This window comes from Triticum dicoccoides, chromosome 5A (assembly GCF_002162155.2).
Source record: "Triticum dicoccoides isolate Atlit2015 ecotype Zavitan chromosome 5A, WEW_v2.0, whole genome shotgun sequence".
In the NCBI taxonomy this organism is placed as follows: domain Eukaryota; kingdom Viridiplantae; phylum Streptophyta; class Magnoliopsida; order Poales; family Poaceae; genus Triticum; species Triticum dicoccoides.
Window position 1 is genome coordinate 634,149,602 of NC_041388.1, and position 22,330 is coordinate 634,171,931.

A 22,330-nucleotide genomic window follows, 5' to 3' on the forward strand; every position below is an offset into this window, starting at 1 on the left:
GGACAGAAAAAGGCGACATACGGTGAACTATGAAAGCCCCCTCCTTTTAATATTACTAGCACATATGCCCGTGTGTTGCAACGGAAAAAATATATTATGCATTTAAAGTTAGTATATGTGCAAGCAAAATTGAGTATGTACGTGAAAACGGAAAATCTAGCTTCTCGGTTTTGTCGGGTGTGAAGTAATCAATCTGTTACATTTCCATTCATTGATCGAGGGCATTTAAGAATTTTGTTATGTCATCGTACGCCAGAGAAGGCCCATGAATTATTCATTATACTTTTCCTTTCAATCGTGAGATTTTAATGTATGAAGTTTTTGAATATTGTAGGAAACATGAAACATTATTTAAATCCTACTTTTTTCAAAATTATGCACGCTTACAGAAAAACACGAACAAAATTAGAAACAGGATCATCTTTTAAAATTCACAAACATTTTTTGAAAACACCAACTTCTTTTATAAAAACATGAACATTATTGGAATTTGTGAACATTTTTTTAGAATGGGAACATGTGTTTGTTTTTGAAAATGTGTATCTTTTAACATTATTTTGAATTGTGAAATATTCACTAAAACAAGAGTGTTTTTCGAATTTTAGAAAATTCCATTTTCCTTGTAGAAATCTTGAACAATTTTGTAAAACAGTAAAAAGTTTTTGTAAAAATGTGAAACTTTTTCAAGTTCCAAATATTTTTTTAAAATAGCAAAAAAATTGGAATTCTGAACATTTTCTATAATTTGATTTTTTTCAGAAATACTGATCTTTTTTGAGAATTTTGAATTTATGAAATAAATTCTATAAGAAAAGTAAGCTTGGTAGGGAAAAAAGATAGGGGAAGGAGAATAAAAATAGAAGTAAAACACATAAACAAAGAAAAATAAGCCAGCATATTATTGGTTGCCCTGTGCAAAGCTCCAACTATTTGTCGCTCTATGCGGAAAAGAGAATTTTTCCAGCTGCGTGTGCAGAGAAATAAGTCTGCTGGCGTTGCTGAGCCACAACGCGCGGCCCATGTACGAAATTCTGGAAAAGCCTTTTTTTAGCAGATGAACACATAAGAATTTAGTACCACCTCAGATAAAAAATCTTTTTCCACAGTGAACGGATGAAAAAAGAGAGAATTCCTTATTTAACACCGTATCTAAATTTCATGCCCTGTTTGACATCGACAAATAGTTTTTTCCCTATCTAACAACGAGTCTAAATTTTATGCCTTTTATAACATTTCTGTTTATTTTGAGCCTAAATGACACCTGAAATGACCCTTTTGCCCTCAAGTGGTATGTTTGTGCATGCGTGTGCGCTACTGCTGAGTGTGTGTGTGTGTGCGCGCGTTGTTGCGTGCATGTGTGCTGTTGTGTGTGTTTGCTACTGTGTGTGTACGTGTGTGTGTGTGTGTGTGTGTTTGCTACTGGTTATGTATGTGCGCGTGTGTGTGTGCACACGCGCGTGTTGTTGCGTGCATGTGTGTTGCGTGTGTCTGTGCTGCCGTGTGTGCTGCTGCTGCGTGTGAGTGCTGCTGCGTGCGTGTGTGTGTGCTGCTGTGTGCGTATATGTGTGTTGTGTGTTGCCGTATATGTATGTGCTGCTATGTGTGTGCTACTGCGCTCGCACCGATGTTGCCTGTGTGCTACTGTCCTACACACATATCACATGAAGGGTAAAAGAATTTTTTCCGGTACTATTTAGGCTTAAAATGGATGGAAGTGTCATAAAAGGCATAAAATTTAGACTCGTTGTTAGATAGGGAAAAAAAGTTTCTCAATATCAAATAAGGAACGGAATTTAAGATAATGTTAAATAAGGAATTGTTTCCTGAAAAAATTAGTGAAACACACCTTGTTTTATTATTAGGTAAAGATAAAGATTTTTTTTGCGGAATTAGTAGGTATAGATTAGGTATAGGATAGGATATAGGAATAGGTATAAGATATAGATTTTTTTGAGGGGTAGGTATAGGTATTAGGTATAGGATAGGATATAGGAATAGGTATAAGATATAGATTTTTTTGAGGTAGATATAGATTCGTTTTTGAGACAAGGGTAGATATAGATAGATATAGATATAGATATAAGAAAGAAGTTCGTTTTTCACCCTCAAATTCATCCTGAGGGACAAATACCTCCCTGAACTCGAATTTGATACAATTTCCACCCCAAAATCTTCAAAACCAGATATATAACCCCCTTCAGTGGTTTTGCTGTCGACTTGTCAGATTTTACGTGGTTTTGGAAGATGATTAGGTGTTTGACTCTTGACATGGCACCAGACCAGTTTTTCTTTGCATCAAACCAGTTCATCCTTGCTCCATTCTTTTTTCTTCATTCACAATGGACATCGTTGTAGACCATGGCAACGAGGATGCTGCTGTAGAAGTTGTTGCAGTCCAAATCCTCAACCCACTTTTCTTCTTAGTCTACGGTTTGGCTTTTCGTCCAGATCCCCCGTAAGCGTTGGGCGCGCCATGCTCCTCGTCCACAGCGAAGATCATGTCACCGTCGCCCTGGAATGCTGCGGCAGGGCCCTTCCACCTAGCGAGCATGTCCTCCCACCTGCAGGCCACGGGGTCGAATGCCACAGCCTCCTTGGCGCCGCTGCCGCGTAGGTTGACCATACAGATCTCCCAGCCCGAGCAGGCGGCGTCTCCGGCGTGCCACTTCACCGCCCAGTCCCGCAGCGGAGGGAGCGGCTCCCACGGCACGGATGGCGTGTCGGGGTCCCATATCTTCCTGGAGCACGCGACAACTAGGTTTTAGCTGGCGCCCGCGGCGAACAAGCACCCGCGCCCGCCGTCCACCACCTGTGCAGAGCGAGCGAGAGTAGCGAGCCGGCCAACCAGCATGGAACGACCGTGGTGGCCAGGTCAAACATGAGCGGACGGTACAACACCTACTAGAGCGGCTGCATGCACTGCACGACGAGGATGACCCACCCCGCCGCTGCTAAAAACTGGAGCGGCAGCCGGCGGGAGAGGAACGATGAGTCGCAAAGCATCGGGGCGCCGGCAGCCCGTCCCACCGCGCGACGATCTGTTCGTAGGCCATGGAGATCGTGTCGCCGTCGCCGGTGCCCTCGAGGAGCGCGTAGAGTGAGAGGAACAGCAACAACGACGACGCAAATAGGAGGCGGCGCCATGGCAGACGACGTGCATTAGGAGGCGAGCAGATAGAGTTTTGATCATGCCATGTCACATTTTCTGGCCCCAAAACCGCCTAAAATTGATGCAAAACCACCTAAGGGGGAGATTTACCCGGTTTTAAGGAATTGGGGGTTAAGATCATACCAAATTTGAGTTCAGGGGGGTATTTGTCCCTCAGGCTACATTTGAGGGTGAAAAATAGACTTCTTTCAGAAAGGAGGGACATCAACAAGACAGCCCGCTTCGTTCGCTTGTGCGTGCGACTGAGGGCCCGTTCGGATCTCATCCACGATCCAGCTTCCTGAGAAGCCAGCGAGAAGCGACCCGAACGGTTCATCTCCGAGAATCCCACTCTAGGAGACCGAGCGGCCCGCAGTGTAAATCCGTGGAGCAGCAGGAGCGTAGCTTCACGTAAAGGAGGAGGAGAAGTTGCTGGTAATTACTGGGAAATGCCCTTCCGAAGTGCCTCGTTGCGAACCGTTTTCTTTCGCTCAAACAGTTTTCCTCGTTACGAGCAACCAAACTGGGCCACAAACTCGCTTCCTGGGCTGCCAGCCCATGATGACGGAGAGGAGGAGCTGGTGGTGGGGCGAACGCATTCGAATCCGGTCAGAAGCTGGCGGCGCCTGGCTTCTCAGGAAGCTGGCTATTTCATGAAGCTGGATGAGATCCGAACGGGCCCTGAGTTCCTGGCCCAATGAGCCACCCCTTCTAGTTTATCGCCCTTCTTTACCGTCTGTGGCCCAATGAGATGGTATAATATTGAGTCTGTCGCCCTTCCTTCCTCCCCCTCCACTAGTTCCTCCACCAAAAACTAGGGTTAGGGTTAGGGCAGCGGCGGTGGCGGCGGCGGCTTTATTTCCGACCGCGATCGCCATGGCCACCGGAGGCACCCCAAAGCCGGAGGAGGAGACCGTTGTCTTCCCCGATTGGGTGATGCTGGAACGCATCTTCCGCAAACGGTGCCACGACGACCTAGACGCTGCTGGTGAGGCCGTCAACAAGAACTGGACCACCGCTCCAGTCAAGATTGACAGCGGCCACTCCTGCTTCGTCTCCTTCACCCTCGCAGCTCCTCCAGGGTCCTCCTACTTCAACCTCCATTGGCCGGAGAGACAAGGCTCAGAAGGACTCCTTGCCTTCGTCCGGGCAATCGACAAGAACCTCGTCCTCTTCGACATCTCGATCCCCGACCGGATTCGCTACATGGACGCTCCGCCAGATCTGTTCTTCTACACGGCCTCTGCTCCTCCCCCTCGGTGCAGCAGCTTCCTCGGTGCAGCACAAAGCGGTTCCTGGCTCATGAGTTCACCACCGGCATTCTGGAGCTCAAAGCGGAGCACTGCTACATCGTTGCCGACCTCAATGTCCACCTCAAGAAAAAGGGCGTTAGTGCTGAACTCTGTGTCTTCAACTCCGGCGCCAACGAGTGGAGAATCATCACCAAGGTGCTTGCTGATAAGCTCCTTGACCTCTGGTGGACCGATGATGTGTTTGCTTTCGACGGCCATTTCCTTTGCTGGGTGGACTACTTCAGCGGCGTCGTGCTATGCGACTTCTCCAAAAATGTGGACTTCCCGGTGCTCCACTTCGTGCCTTTTCCTGGAGGAATCAAATACCCTGATGACGCACGGTTCCTGAGGTACTTCCCAGGGAGGTTCCGAAGTGTGTCCATCAGCCAAGGCATGATCCGCTATATCCACATTGACAATGACTTTCATGAAACTATCCACTCTGGCTGGCAAGGGATTCCTCCTAAGAGAAGCAAACGGCGGCAGAAGCAGCTAACCCACAAAATCACCATTTGGACGTTGAACTCCAAGTTCGAGTGGGAGGTGCATTGTGAGATCAACCTGGATTGTCTCTGGGCACAACCTCGTTACCGAGGACTGGGCTTACCTCGGCGTCTTCCTGAGTTCCCAGTAATCAGCATGGATGACCCGGGTGTTCTATGCTGCCTGCTGAGGGCGAAGGAATTTGATGGAAAGGAGTGGATGATCATGGTTGACATGAACCATGCGGATCTGCAGTCATGTACTGATGTGAATGTAGAAGACAAGTTCTCTAATACCACCCAACTTCCAACTGTCTTCTCCAAATACCTTCAAAAGGCGAACAGGTAACTGGCTACAAGAAGCTCCCTTAATATTCAAATGACATCTTTCACGTACGTTCTTACATATTATATAACATGGTTGCCTTTGCTTAGCTTTCTGTTGGATACGGTACAAGTAAACACTGGTGTTTTTCCTTACTTATCGTACCTATGGTGCAATAGACATGCTGCCTGGTTTTTCATTCCATGTAGGATTCTCAAAGAACTTCTTTCTTAATTGATGTCATTCACGCACATTCTTACATACATACAACCTCCGTCCCAAATTAATTGTCTTAGATTGATTGGACAAATCTAAGACAAGTAATTTGGGATGGAGGGAGTATTATATAACATGGTTGCCTTTGCTTAGCTTTCTGTTGGATATTGTAGTGGTAAACACTGGTGTTTTTCCTTATTTATCGTACCTATGGTGCAATAGACATGCTGCCCGGTTGCATTCGGTGTAGGATTCTCAAAGAACTTTGGCTTTGGTGCACGCTTTATAGCTTACTGCATGTTGCCTGCTCCCTGTATGAATCACTTTGAAGTGTCCCCTTCTTTCATTGTCAACTCGCTGCACAGTGACTGACCCATACCATCCTACTAATCAGGGTTGTTTTCCCTATGTTATTCTCTGTTGCTTTACTCCTACCCCAAAGTTTCTATTTTGCTACCTTCTGCCGTTGCATGTCCTCTAGTGTTCCTGTGTTATAGTAATATATATATATATATATATATATATATATTAATTGAAGCATTTAATATGTTGTTGCCTTGAATCTTCTGTTGGGCTGTTCCAGTGTTTGAGTTGTAGCTGCTTCAGTTGTGTAGAGATTCCAATATGGACTCCCTCCGTTCGTAAATATAAGTCCTTTTTAGAGATTCCAATATGGACTACGTACAGAGCGAAATGAGTGAGTATAAGCTTTGGTCCTTCTGCCATCAAGTTTTCCTTAAGAGTCTAGAGTCCTCTATTTCTCCTTATTGGATCATTTCCTCTTTACATGGGATTGTCCATTATCTGTACAAATGGGACTGTAATTCTTTCAGCAGCCTTCTGTCGCCACTAGCATGGTGCTATTTTCAAGTGAATTCTTGGAACCACATTATTTTGATTGCTGTTGTAAGGCATAAAACTATATTGTCCTCTAATTTCTGTAGGGGGGACAAGCATCTATGAAGCTTTATTAGCACATACTTCTCTGTTGGCAAAAATTCTTTGGTTTACTTTGGGTCAATCAGGTCACATCTCTGACTGTTTCTGTTAGAATCCTTTTGTTTGAGATAGCGTATACCATAGTTTTTAAGGCAGTAAAGTGTCCTAAGGCGTTCTACCCCTGCTCTGACGCCAAAGCGGGCACCTGAGCACTAAGGCAGACTAAGCGCCTAAAGCGGGCAGATTTCCAAGGTGCTGCCAGGGCGCCTAAGCGTCCTAACGCAGACGCCTTAAAAACCATGGCATATACTTTTATATCGTCTAACTGAGTGCTGGCCATGGTGGAGCTTAGTGTAGACCAACAGGGCCCATGCCCCCCTCCCCCCCTTAATTTTTCCATCCATCAAAGAAAATGCTATTAATTTGGTTCCCTTCAAGTAATGGCCCCCTCTTGAATTATGCATAAGCTCTGCCAGTACTGGGCCAGTGAGCCATTCTCTTTAATCTCTCTCTCTATATATAGATTAATTGAAGCATTTAATATGTTGTTGCCTTGAATCTTCTGTTGGGCTGTTCTAGTGTTTGAGTTGTAGCTGCTTCAGTTGTGTAGAGATTCCAATATGGACTCCCTCCGTTCGTAAATATAAGTCCTTTTTAGAGATTCCAATATGGACTACGTACAGAGCGAAATGAGTGAGTATAAGCTTTGGTCCTTCTGCCATCAAGTTTTCCTTAAGAGTCTAGAGTACTCTATTTCTCCTTATTGGATCTTTTGCTCTTTACATGGGATTGTCCATTATCTGTACAAATGGGACTGTAATTCTTTCAGCAGCCTTCTGTCGCCACTAGCATGGTGCTATTTTGAAGTGAATTCTTGGAACCACATTATTTTGATTGCTGTCGTAAAGCATAAAACTATATTGTCCTCTAATTTCTGTAGGGGGGACAAGCGTCTATGAAGCTTTATTACCACATACTTCTCTGTTGGCAAAATTTCTTTGGTTTACTTTGGGTCAATCAGGTCACATCTCTGGCTGTTTCTGTTAGAATCCTTTTGTTTGAGATAGCGTATACCATTGTTTCTAAGGCAGTAAAGTGTCCTAAGGCGTTCTACCCCTGCTCTGACGCCTAAGCGGTCACCTGAGCACTAAGGCAGACTAAGCGCCTAAAGCGGGCAGATTTCCAAGGCGCTGCCAGGGCGCCTAAGCGTCCTAACGCAGACGCCTTAAAAACCATGGCATATACTTTTATATCGTCTAACTAAGTGCTGGCCATGGTGGAGCTTAGTGTAGACCAACAGGGCCCATGCCCCCCTCCCCCCTTAATTTTTCCATCCATCGAAGAAAATGCTATTAATTTGGTTCCCTTCGAGTAATGGCCCCCTCTTGAATTATGCTCAAGATCTTTACACGGGAGTGCCATTAGCTAAAACCCCTGTAGTATTAGCTTTGCTGGCCTTCTCATGTTACTGTCTTACTCTTGATTCTGGCTACAACCCTTCTGATTGTTTTCTCTATCCTCTCATGCCTCATTTCATTCTCACACGCCTAATCCGACATTGGTACGACTGGACTGTGGTGAGGACTCCAATTTTTGTCGAGTATGCTGCCCTGTCGCCGCGTTCAGCCTCTTGTTACACCTGAACACACACACACACACCATGCCTGGCTGCAGCATGTTTGCTACCAGTCCCTGCATGTCAGTTGTAGTCCTTACCAGAGGCTGTGCCTGCTCATTGAGGCCACACCGCAACGCCATGGCTATGTGGTGTTCTGAATATTATGTCAAGCTAGGCAATGACATTACCATCTGAATCCATGTCAAATATATGATGCAATTGCATTAATATTGAGTGCAGAACTATTTTCTTTACCAATATACTCCACTGCAATGCCATTTGTCTTTCTTGTTTGTCTTTTTTTAAACTACCCTTTTCAAGTGACAATTCATCTTATCTGTTTATACTGTTCGCAAACAACATACACAGATGTTCAGATGGTGTATATATCTGAGTTATTTTTATTTCTATTTTTAAAGGGATGGCATGGGACATCATTGAGCTAACTTCATTGAAATGCAAGTCTGCAATATGAAGACCTGTTATCTGGTGACTGAAGGTGAACACTTTGCGGATGCTCAAATCAAAGATGTTGTTTGTCAATGACGCGGTGCAGGCAGAACAGTTTGATGATGTACTGATGAATATCTATTGGAGTAACGCTACATGTTCTGGATCATTTAATCATATGTTTTAGCATTAAAAGTATGAAATTGAATTGAGGGCAAGCACAAGGAAAAAAAATAGTGCTAGACATTATTTTTGGTTTTCTTATCGAGGCCAAAATGTCTTAATTACAGAGATCTTCCAATATTTTTCTATTGGGGGTTCTTCCATTCCTTTTTCTGAGGAATTATGACACTGAGGGAAGCTCCCCACTGACCTTTATATTTCTCATTCCTTTTATTGAGCACAATGATGTGAATCAGGCTTTAATAAGTTCTAATACGCAGCGGCACAATTCATGCTCACTTGTACTCCCTCCGTTCCTAAATATAAGTTTTTCTACATACGGGACAAAATGAGTGAATTTACACTCTAAAATATGTCTATATACATCTGTATGTTTTGTTCCTAAATATAAGTAGTCAGTTGTTGGAATGTCAGCTCTCCCTCGATCTCGCTACAATAAAATATGGGTCCCACTTAATCCTAATAGCGTTCTTATTTTCTCTAAAATTATTTGCTTGCTTACTCCTAACAAGTGGGGTCCACACTTATCATTGTGAGATAGATAGAGTTGACATGTGGGTATAGGGGTATTTTGTCATATAACATGGTCAACGAGTTTGACCTGACAATAACAATGTCTAATGGCATTTCTTAGCAGACGTCTAATGGAATGATGGCAATTTTCAGATATCTAATGGCATTTTTGAGAAAACATCTCATGGAACGATGGCATTTTTTTAGCGTTTGTAATTTGTAGTGGCAAAACTGAGCAGTGAGACACAATTAGTGGCATAAATGATAAAAACCCTTTAATCTATCCTCACTTAGCTCACAAAAAAACATTCACCACACCTAATACCAAAATAACAGTTCCACTAGAGATGCAGTGTCATGTGCCGTTGAAATGAAATGCACCGAGCACATTCATATTTATCCTAGATCAGTTTTCAGCATGAACTTTTTCCATACATCGCTGAATTAATTACGATCATCAGGATTTCCTATACCACAAAAAACTCAATTAGAAAAACACAACTTTGTTTCTGCTATAAGGAAATTCATCATAGTGGCAAAGGGTGCAAAATATGAGACCAAAAATGCGCATGAAAACCTGGCAATGATCTGATAAAATAAACAATACAAGTTCTCAAAGAAACTATGTCAACTTTCAAGAAACACTTGATGAAGAAACAACATGACATTAGTATTAACAAAATCTTGAATAGGAAAGGATGTTCTAAACAACAGCAGGTTCCCATGAATTATGATTTTGAATGCAAAGAAGATAGCTACAAGAATTTCTTGTTCTCAATACAAGTCTATTGTGGATAATAACACACATGTCCAGGATATTTTGTTACAACAAAGGATATATGGTAGGCTGACCTGATATATGTATGGCAAGAAGAAATCAAGGATTTCTCAGAATTCAACCAGAAATGATCATCAATATTTTTCCCTGAAGAACGATGTCAACCGCGTCAATTCCTAAAAGATGTATAAAGAAGTTTGTTTGTTTACTTGGTTTAGAGGAAGAACCCAATAAACAGGGCAAGCTGTCATTGCCCTAGAATTTGGTTGCAGATAGTGGCATTGCATCCATGCATCATGTCTAAAGTTATGTGAAATTGAAATGGGGATTGATCCAAACCCTAGCACCAAAATTAAATCAACTAGGTTCAACTAAAAATTGCATTCAATGAACCCAAAATGGCTTCATCAATGTTTGATATTTTTGCAAGGCTTTGAGTCCAAACAAAAAAATGTGAACATTTTTGTGGAATATTCTGGGCACTGAATTTAAATCATTACTGTATTTTGCATTTGGAATTATATTCATAATATATAAGAATATATTTTCAAAAGCCCTGAAATATTTTATGTGCATCTGGAAATGACCAATGTGCAACATAAAAATATTTAGAGGAATCTTTGGCACTAATTGAAGTCATTTTGATCTCAAACAATGGCAAATAAATAAAAAGAAAACAGAACAAAATAAAACAGAGCAGAAAGCTCACCTGGCTTACCTGGCCTGCTCCTGTAGCAGAGGCCCAGCCCCCGAGGTGCCGTCGTCCTCCTGGCGCCAGTCGGCCAGGCGCGTGGGCGACGCGCGCGCACACACGCACGGCACGCCACGCCACCAGGGCGCCTGCCTGCTTCCTCCTGCCAGCACCGCCCGGAGCCGTCTGGCTCTTCCTCTCTCTTCCTGGAGCTCTTCCCCCTCCTCTGGTTCTCTCGCCCTTGCTGTTCCTCACCTCAACGAAACGCGCCGCCGTGACTGACGAGCTCCACCATGGCCGCAGCCACTCCCTCGCTCCCTCTCCGCTTCTTCGAGCTCCGCCCCGACCCCATGGAGCAACACACCTGACACATGCAACCAGAAGAGGCCCAGTCGGCCGGAGCATCTTCGTCTTCACCTCTGGTGCCCGGAGATCGAATCCGTCGATTCGCCTCGTCCAGAGCGTTCCTGAGGCCGCTGACCTACCCTGCCGCATCCTTGTGAGCTCCTGCTCCTTCCCCTTGCTCATCCCGTCCGTTTCCATGCCCTAGCTGCCTCTCCCACCATGGCCGCAAGCTTCTCGCCGCCGGCCATGAGGTCGCCGTGGCCAGAGCCCGAACCAGCCGCTCCTGCACGTGTCATCGTTCCCCTTGCCTCTCCAGGAGCCCGTAGCCACTACCAGATCTTCCCCACGTGCCCTATAGCTGCCACCCGAGCTCACCCGAGCTTCGTCCACCGCCATGAGCTCGTCTCCGGCGAGTACGACGCACCACAGCCGCTGCTGCTTGCTCCGTTGGATGCGGATGAGCACCAGCTTCACGCAGAGCCCCTCCGCCACTCGTTTGGTCGCCGGAGGAGCAAACCCGACGCGCTCCACCGTCTCTGGCTTCACCGGCGACGAGCCGCCGGCCTAATTCCGGTTTAGTTAGTACTAATGACCCCACTGAACATCCCAGAGCCACTGCCATGTGGGCCCTTGTGCCTGTTTAGGTTAGTTTAATTCCTGTTTAGATTAGTGCTAATCTTGCGGACCCTGTTGGAACCGCAGCCCTCTAGCTACCTCTTCTCTCACTCGAATGAAGGTGGAAGAAAAAGAACAGTGGACAAAAGATTTTCCGGCCGGCGCACGAATGCCCCAATCCTTTTCTTCCTTACAGTAGCTACATGGTTACACATAGCTCATACCGACGCTCGGTGGCACATACCACACCGCAATCAGCAATACAGGGGGTCTTTTATGCCCCGGCACACACAGACACACTCTGGCATGGTGTGATCTGCTCGGCCCGGCCACCCAGACACAGACACACTCTCACAACGATATCACGCGAAGGACTCGGTTGCTCTCAACAGCCCATGCATGCATGACTCAGCACGCAGCCACACCTCTAGCTAGCTTATCCATGCAAACTAACTAATTTCCTAGCCTGCAGCATGCACCATACACACACACACGCTGGTCATCACACCTAGACATGGTTTAATCCTAACACTCCCCCTAAACCATGACTTGGCTTGCCATCGCCAGAGTTATCGCAGCTCTCGTCGTTGTGGTCACCACGGCCGTGACCCAGCCCGCAGACCCGACCGGGCGCACCGACGCCGGTCGCACCACCACAGACCCGATCTGGCGCACTGACGTCGGTCGCACCGTGCTCCGTCATGACCCGGCGACATACACCGAGCTCCTTCTCCGCCGGCGACACACGCTTGGTGTCCCTCTACGTTCCGCACGTCTCATGCGCACTTGACGCGCCCGACGAGCCCGACCGCATCAATGCGTCCCGCATGTCCCGCGCGCACCCAACCCGCCCGACGAGCCCGACCGCACCAGACGCTCACCGCGCGCCGCCTCCGCGTCCACCATGGCAGCCACCAGCGACAAACGCCGGAAGGATGTAGCCGAACTCGAGCACGGACTCGAGCACAACGGTGACATACGCCTCCTCCCAACGTCAACCGCATGCTCGTACGCGCGCCCGCGGTCCCGTCGCGCCCGACGCGTCCAGTGCGCACCCATAACACACACCAGTCGCGCCCGGCTCGCCGCCACGGCCTATTGCCCTGCACCGCTACGGCCTCAACCGCAGCGCAACACCTCCATGCCGCCATGCCGCTGTGTGTCGTTGAAGCCGCCACCACGCAGGTCCTCCACGGCCTCCCCACCGTGCGGCCGCAGCCCCCCGTGGCCTCCTCGCCACGCCGCGCACCTCCATAGACCGACACACGGCCCGGAGCATCGCGCAGCCGCCGACGAACTAGGCCACCGCAGGCACGCCTCCGACAAGGAGAACGCCGCCCAAGATGAACCAGTTCATGATACCAATTGTTGGAACCGCAACCCTCTAGCTACCTCTTCTCTCACTCGAATGGAGGTGGAAGAAAAAGAACAATGGACAAAAGATTTTCCGGCCGGCGCACGAACGCCCCAATCCTTTTCTTCCTTATAGTGGCTACATGGCTACTCATCCCGACGCTTGGTGGCACATACCACACTGCAATCAGCAATACAGGGGGTCTTTTATGCCCCGGCACGCACACACACTCTGGCACGGTGTGATCCGCTCGGCCCGGCCACCCCTCACAACGATATCACGCGAAGGACTCGGCTGCTCTCAACAGCCCATGCATGCATGACTCAGCACGCAGCCAAACCTCTAGCTAGCTTATCCATGCAAACTAACTAATTTCCTAGCCTGCAGCATGCACCATACACACACACGCTGGTCATCACAGCTAGACGTGGTTTAATCCTAACAGACCCCACATGTCAGCTTTGATTTTGACCAAGTCAATGTTGATCGGTCCCACCTGTCATCCACCCAAACCAGCCCTGAGTCACTTACCAGTGTGCCCCACTGGTCAGGTTTGACCCAGACCAGCCCAGTTGACCTGCTGACGCCAGGCTTACGTCATGCTGACCTCATAATCATTTTCTGGCGATTTTATATTTCAGAAATAAATTATAAAATCCAAAAAATTGTTTAAACTTCTAAAAATCATAGAAAATAAACCATAACTCCAAATGATATAGTTTATATTTGAAAAGTTATCAGAAAAATTCAAAGAATCTGAATACGGAATTTTCATGCATGTTTGAACAAGTTAACCTCACTGAATAGGACAATTCATGATTATGGAATAAATGGTAATTAGTTTTGGAGTTGGAATTTGCTATAGGTTTTGCTATTGGTTTGATTATGGAATAAATGATTATGATTAATTGTTGCACTAGGTCAATTCAGTACCTTAATATGACATATCATTCATAAGAATGTGCATTGCATTGATTGTGGTACCTTTCGTGTTTGCCTGTGGTTGTTCCCTCTTAGTCGACGATGTTTCTGACGACGTGATCGATGACACCGATGAAGAGCTATACTATCTTCAGAAGTGCCAGGAAAGCAACCCCACCCCCTTGTTCATCTCGATAGAATCTCACTCTCTCGCTCCTGCTCTCTTTTACTGCATTAGGACAACAACGATTCAACTGTTACATGCTGCGGTAGTTGAACCCCTCTCCTCTGCATGACCTGTCATTGCCACAGCAAATAGATGAAACCCACTAGCACGAGTAGGAGTTGTTTGAGCCCTGATGTGCCTACTCATACATGCCTGTTTGTCATGCCTGCTACTGCTTAGAGTTGAGTCAGGGCTGATTCATCGGGGATGAACTGGAATGTGTGAACATGTCCTACTATTGAGAGCTAAGTGTGTGAACATGATTTGGTAGAGGTATCGGTGAGAGGCCATGTAGGAGTACATGGTGGGTTGTCTCATTGAAGCCATCCTCAGGAACTGAGTTCTGTGTTTGTGATCCATGAACAGCTACTACCATGTGTTGGGCCCAAAACCAATGGACCCTCTCGACTTATTAACTGCCCCTGTCATCTGTCCATGAGTTGCAAGTAGTTTCTGGTGTTCGTAGTATGCTAGAGGACGTGTGCAGCACTCACCCGAGGGGTGGGCTGTGAGGCGGTAGGCACGTGGCACGGTGTACCAGGTCGCCCGTTTGGTGTCTTGGGAACCCTGCACACAACTCTCGGGGCCGTAAGTGGAAACCTCGGTCGGACTCCCTTCGGATGGAACCTGAATAGATGATAATCCCGGACTAGGGATTTGTGTGGTTAGTCAGGCCATGGCCGACACCCTCGCTGGGCTTCCGCTTGAAGGTTGCCGAGTACATGTCGTGTAAACAGCGATAAGTGGTGAGAGCATGTGTGAAGAAGTACACCCCTGCAGGGTTAACTTCATCTATTCGAATAGCCGTGTCCACGGTAAAGGACTTCTGGGTTGCCTGTACAGTTCATAGATAACTTGAAGTGGATACTCTATAACTCGCAAGATAGGTGTGATTGCTATGGATGGCGTTCTCGTAGGTAGACGGGAGCGGATCCATAGTAGTGTATTGGTATGGTGAATATGTGGACTCGTGTGCACCACCTCAAAGAGTTAATTGCAGTCATAGTTCAGGATAGCCACCGAGTCAAAGCTGGCTTGCTGCTGTCAAACTCCACCACCCCTTTGTTGATACCGATGCATATGTAGTTAGTTCTGATGTAAGTCTTGCTGGGTACATTTGTACTCACGTTTTCTTATTTTATATTTTGTAGAGAGACTCCAGTCTCACTTGTAGTTCCGCATGGACTTCGATGTTTAGCTTGTTACCTCAGCTACGATCTTGTACCCTTGGGAGGGTCTTGTAGATAGTCAGGCTTCTCAGCCTTTTTCATTTGTAGTTGTCTGCACTCAGACATGTTTATGCTTCTGGTTGATACTTGTATGCTCTGTATGTTGGGTCATGAGACCCATGTTTGTCATACTTGGCTCCTCAGAGCCTAATCACTAGTGCAGAACCGGGCAATAGCACCGGTTCGTAAGGCCCTTTAGTGTCGGTTTAGTAACCGGCACTAAAGTGTGGGCACTAAAGCCCCCCCTTTAGTACCAGTTCACCACGAACCGGTGCTAAAGGGAAACAACGTGGCACGAGCCAGCTCCGGGGACCGGGAGCCCTTTAGTACCAGTTGGTAACACCAACCGGTACTAAATGTTTGTGGGTTTTTGTTTTATTTTGTATTTTTTAATTAAATTTGTGTTATCAATTTAATTTAGGATTGTTTTACGTTATAATGAGTTGTAGTCGTCATCATCATCATCATCTTCTTCATCATCGCATACTAATAAATAAATAAACTCTAGCTAGCTAAAAATCATCGTAGTCGTCTAATTACCGCTAGCTATCTAATCATCACCAACACTGGCTAGCTTAAAGAGGAAACATTCACTTTGTAACAGAAGCAAAGATATCATCGAGTTCAACATAATCATCACCAACATCGAAGTTCAGGACACGGACATGAGACAAATAGTAATTAATTAAGAGCATGAACTAGTAGCTACTCCTGCTGCTCCCTCTCTGGTAGAATAGCATAGAACATGTATAGCTCTCCTGATTCATCATACTGGAGCATGCAGATGAATCTGTGTCCTAATCTTGGGTTGCGCTTCTCCTTGCTGCCCCCTAGTACTTCTCTGCGATCGTTAACAATTTTGCTCCAATCTTTCACTATTAAGCATTCTTCGCTTTCAGAAATCCTGAATGCACTCATGTGCAATGTAGGATATCTTGGCCGTAAGCTAACCATTGACATGTCACCTTTAGTCTCGATCCACTGAGGCACAACTGTCATCGGAAGTCCCTGTTGAAGAACATCGTATAGTAATTAATATACTAAGCAATGAAAGTTTAGCTTCAAAAATAATGTATGCAAAAGATGCACTAATTAAGGACAAATAGTTAAAATCTTACCATCTTTCGATTATAGATGTGACCGTAGTTCAATACGATCACCATTGCTCGCACATTTTGAGTACTAACATTTCTAAGTTCAAGAAAAAAATTTGTCTTGACAGCATTAAGATCCTCAAGCCATGAAACATAATGACTTATCTCCTCGCAGTTTAGTTGAGCCCCGGGGCGGTAGTAGGTCCTGTCTACCAAGCGCCGGACATGTTTGCTTGAACCGAAATAAGCTGACAATACAAATTAGTTGTCAACTATTTTTGAATAAACTGTATCAAAGACATAAACATATGCATGCATGGTTGAGAAAAACTCACATAATGGTAGAACTAGAGGCGTTTGCACATTGACCCAGATGTCTATATTACCTTCAATATCATCTTCCGGACGAATATCAAAGGTGATAACCATATCAGGCTCAAATGCATAAGCCTTGCATAGTGCTTGCCAAGTTTTGCATTCAAAATGGGTGTATGTATCTCCATTATATATTTTGACGTTGAAAGTATACCCATGCTCCGTCTTCAAGTAAACTATCTTTACCTCCATATCATCTATAGCACTAAAACCTATCTTATCCAAGGCAAAAATTCTTGCATGGCAGGGGATGCGCTAGGAGAATAGTGAAAATTTAAAATTATAAGTTGAAGCAAATGAAGCATAAGTTTTGCATTCAAATAATAATTGACAAAGTGACTTACTGTATCAACTTCGAATGTCTCATCCAGCTTGATGCTGAAGCACCTACCATCAATAAGGAAATTTCTGTCGCACAAGCCGCGCTGGTCTTCACAGTGTTCACACATAATGAAATCTTTTTCGTCGTCAGATGACATTTCCTATGTTCATATAGGTGAAACATTAAACACCTATTACTATCTAACATTAATTAATATCTATCCAAATATATATATTCATCTAACATTTGACATTAATATATCTAACTATATTCATCTCTAACAATTGACATTACTATATATTTAACTTTTCTATCTAATTCATCTAACATTCGACATTAATCTAACATTTATATAAACTCAAAATATATAAAAGATTAAATAAACAGAAAAACTCATTAACAAATAATATTTTAATTAGACCATCAAATCTCAGATACCTAAATTTTCTTACTAAAAATAAACTAGTTATATTAATTATTGAACTAGTTCAAATCTCATATACCTAAATAAACTAGTTATATTAATTATTGAACTAGTTCAAATCTCATATACCTAAATAAACTAGTTCGACAATTTTCTTACTAAAAATAAACTAGTTATATTAATTATTGAACTAGTTCAAATCTCATATACCTAAATAAACTAGTTCGATAATTTTCTTACTAAAAATAAACTAGTTATATTAATTATTCAACTAGTTCAAATCTCTAGTTCGACAATTTTCTATCTAGCTAATTCATCTAACATTCGACATTAATATAACATTCGATCATCTAATTAACTTTTCTAAAAACATAAAATAAGTAAAAAAAAGTGTGTGTATGTGTGTGTACGTATATGTGTGTGTATATGTGTATGGGTGTGCCGCCCCGTACGTATGAGCGGGGGCGCCGGCGTAGGGGGCGGGGGCGGCGGCGTACGTACGGGCGGGGGTGCCGGCGTATGGGCCGGGTGCGACCACGACGGCGGCGGCGCGGCGGTATACGCGCGCGAGAGCGAGAGACATACGGGACGGTGGCGCGCGGCATTCGGGGCGGCGGCGCGAGGCGGCGATGACGACGGGCGGCGGCGGGGACAGTGACGGCGACGACGGACGAGGGCGACGGGCGGCGAGGACGGGTTCGAGCGGCGCGCGAGAGGTTGGAGACGAAAGAAGTGGGGAGATCTAACTGAATTTTCGTAAGTGTTGTATATATAGGAGAGGCCTTTAGTACCGGTTAGAGCCACCAACCGGTACTAAAGGCCAACTTTGGCCAGGCGAAGAGGCGGGAAGAGCAGGCCTTTAGTACCGGTTGGTGGCTCCAACCGGTACTAAAGGGTGGTCTTTAGTACCGGTTGGAGCCACCAACCGGTACTAAAGGCCTCGCGCTGCCACCCCAAAGTTTAGTCCCACCTCGCCGGGCGAAGGGCAGCCGCACTGGTTTATAAACCCAGCCGCGGCTACCTCTTTGAACTCCTCTATATAGCAGGCTTGTGGGCCTAAACTTTGTGCGCTGCCCTATGAGTCTACTGGGCCTTTAAGGCCTGTAATTGCACGCCTGTGGCCTAGCAGGCCCACAGGGCAGCGCCCCAATTTTTTAGTCTTTTTCTTTTCTGCTTTATTTTCTTCTATTTATTTCTGCGTAGTTTTTTGTATAGTTTTTTCTTTTCTGTTATATTTATTTTCTTCTATTTATTTGTGAGTAGTTTTATTCATCTAGTTTGCCAAAATTCAACATTTTCAGAGTTCATTTTGTATTGATTTTCAATTTCACGGTCATTTTGTGAACGACTGAAAAATAGCAAATATTTTTTTTTCTTTTCTGCTTTATTTTTTCTTCTATTAATTTCTGAGTAGTTTTTTCTTTTCTGCTATATTTATTTTCTTCTATTTATTTCTGAGTAGTTTTTTATATAGTTTTTTCTTTTCTGCAAAACTTGATGGTCAAAGTCTGGAATTATAACCAAAGTTTAAAAAAAGAAATGCCAACATGCAATTAGTTTTTGCCATAACAGAAGAAGTCCGGAGTTGTAATAAGTTATTAAAAATAAAAAAGAGTTGCAATGCTCGTTAATTTGCTTCAAGCCTTTCGAAATAGTGTAAACTGCACTGCACGTAGCTCCGTGCAATCTACCATATTCCTGAAGGCTTGAAGCTAAGCAACATGAGCATTGAGCCTCTTCTTCATTGTCTCTGCACTTAGGGCTTATAAACCGCTCCTAGTCCCTCTCTCTTGGCGAGGTGGGACTAAAAACAGCTTACTAAGAAACTATAGTACTGGTCACCCTTTAGTACCGGTTGGAGCCACCAACCGGTACTAAAGGTGGTCCGCTGCCTGCACAAAATTTAGTGTCATTTAGCTCAAAACAAATCATTAAATGCATGAAAAATATCAAATGAAGGCAGAAATGGTAGAAAGTTGATGGCATCGCTTTGAATGGTGCATACTGAATGCACAAAAAGTCTGGAGTTGTAATAAGTTTAAAAAAATGAAATGCCTTTGTAACAGATGAGTTTAATTTCGTCAGAAACCTGAATACTTCGAAAGAGATTGTCCAGTTTGTAAACGAAGTGCATCCAGTTTTTGCCGTAACCCTCTCTACTTTTTTGAACAATCTATGTGGGTGAAATGATGATACCATGCCAAGTTTCAACTTTTTCAGAGTTCATTTGTAGTGCTTTTCAATTTCCAGGTCATTTAGCTCAAAACAAATCATTGAATGCATGAAAAATATCAAATGAAGGAAGAAATGGTTGAAAGTTGATGGCGTCGCTTTGAATGGTGCATACTGAATGCACAAAAAGTCCGGAGTTGTAATAAGTTTAAAAAATTAAATGCCTTTGTAACAGATGAGTTTAATTTCGTCAGAAACCTGAATACTTCGAAAGAGATTGTCCAGTTTGTAAACGAAGTGCATCCAGTTTTTGCCGTAACCCTTGCTACATTTTTGAACAATCTATGTGGGTGAAATGATGATACCATGCCAAGTTTCAACTTTTTCAGAGTTCATTTGTGGTGCTTTTCAATTTCTAGGTCATTTAGTTCTCAAAACAAATCATTGAATGCATGAAAAATATCAAATGAAGGCCGAAATGGTTGAAAGTTGATGGCGTCGCTTTGAATGGTGCATAGTGAATGGACAAAAAGTCTGGAGTTGTAATAAGTTTAAAAAAATGAAATGCCTTTGTAACAGATGAGTTTAATTTCGTCAGAAACCTGAATACTTCGAAAGAGATTGTCCAGTTTGTAAACGAAGTGCATCCAGTTTTTGCCGTAACCCTCTCTACTTTTTTGAACAATCTATGTGGGTGAAATGATTATACCATGCCAAGTTTCAACTTTTTAAGAGTTCATTTGTAGTGCTTTTCAATTTCTAGGTCATTTAGTTCTCAAAACAAATCATTGAATGCATGAAAAATAGCAAATGAAGGCAGAAATGGGATGAAGTTGATGGCGTCGCTTTGAATGGTGCATACTGAATGCACAAAAAGTGTGGAGTTGTAATAAGTTTAAAAAAAATCAAATGCCTTTGTAACAGATGAGTTTAATTTCGTCAGAAACCTGAATACTTCGAAAGAGATTGTCCAGTTTGTAAACAAAGTGCATCCAGTTTTTGCCGTATCCCTCTCTACTTTTTTGAACAATCTATGTGGGTGAAATGATGATACCATGCCAAGTTTCAACTTTTTCAGAGTTCATTTGTAGTGCTTTTCAATTTCCAGGTCATTTAGCTCAAAACAAATCATTGAATGCATGAAAAATATCAAATGAAGGCAGAAATGGTTGAAAGTTGATGGCGTCGCTTTGAATGGTGCATACTGAATGCACAAAAAGTCCGGAGTTGTAATAAGTTTAAAAAAATGAAATGCCTTTGTAACAGATGAGTTTAATTTCGTCAGAAACCTGAATACTTCGAAAGAGATTGTCCAGTTTGTAAACGAAGTGCATCCAGTTTTTGCCGTAACCCTCGCTACTTTTTTGAACAATCTATGTGGGTGAAATGATGATACCATGCCAAGTTTCAACTTTTTCAGAGTTCATTTGTGGTGCTTTTCAATTTCCAGGTCATTTAGTTCTCAAAACAAATCCTTGAATGCATGAAAAATATCAAATGAAGGCAGAAATGGTTGAAAGTTGATGGCGTCGCTTTGAATGGTGCATACTGAATGGACAAAAAGTCTGGAGTTGTAATAAGTTTAAAAAAATGAAATGCCTTTGTAACAGATGAGTTTAATTTCGTCAGAAACCTGAATACTTCGAAAGAGATTGTCCAGTTTGTAAATGAAGTGCATCCAGTTTTTGCCGTAACCCTCTCTACTTTTTTGAACAATCTATGTGGGTGAAATGATGATACCATGCCAAGTTTCAACTTTTTAAGAGTTCATTTGTAGTGCTTTTCAATTTCTAGGTCATTTAGTTCTCAAAACAAATCATTGAATGCAGGAAAAATAGCAAATGAAGGCAGAAATGGGATGAAGTTGATGGCGTCGCTTTGAATGGTGCATACTGAATGCACAAAAAGTCTGGAGTTGTAATAAGTTTTAAAAAATCAAATGCCTTTGTAACAGATGAGATTAATTTCGTCAGAAACCTGAATACTTCGAAAGAGATTGTCCAGTTTGTAAACGAAGTGCATCCAGTTTTTGCAGTAACCCTCTCTACTTTTTTGAATAATCTACGTGGGTGAAATGATGATACCATGCCAAGTTTCAACTTTTTAAGAGTTCATTTGTAGTGCTTTTCAATTTCAAGGTCATTTAGTTCTCAAAACAAATAATTGAATGCATGAAAAATAGCAAATGAAGGCAGAAATGGTTGAAAGTTGATGGCATCGCTTTGAATAGTGCATACTGAACGCACAAAAAGTCTGGAGTTGTAATAAGTTTTAAAAAAATGAAATGCCTTTGTAACGGATGAGTTTAATTTCGTCAGAAACCTGAATACTTCGAAAGAGATTGTCCAGTTTGTAAACGAAGTGCATCCAGTTTTTGCCGTAACCCTCTCTACTTTTTTGAACAATCTATGTGGGTGAAGTGATGATACCATGCCAAGTTTCAACCTTTTCAGAGTTCATTTTGTAGTGCTTTTTAATTTCCAGGTCATTTAGTTCTCAAAAAAATCATTGAATGCATGAAAAATAGCAAATGAAGGCAGAAATGGTTGAAAGTTGATGGCGTCGCTTCGAATGGTGCATATTGAATGCAAAAAATATAAGAGCATTTACATCATGAT

At 43.7% G+C, this 22,330-nt stretch overlaps 1 long non-coding RNA gene across 1 annotated transcript; it reads left to right on the forward strand.

Moving 5' to 3' along the window:
- Nucleotides 1-5,104: 5,104 nt before the first annotated feature.
- Nucleotides 5,105-8,647, forward strand: LOC119298199. The gene is made up of 2 exons (XR_005145814.1): nucleotides 5,105-5,267; nucleotides 8,440-8,647. It is a non-coding gene; the product is annotated as an uncharacterized LOC119298199 (long non-coding RNA).
- The last annotated feature ends 13,683 nt before the right edge of the window (nucleotides 8,648-22,330 follow it).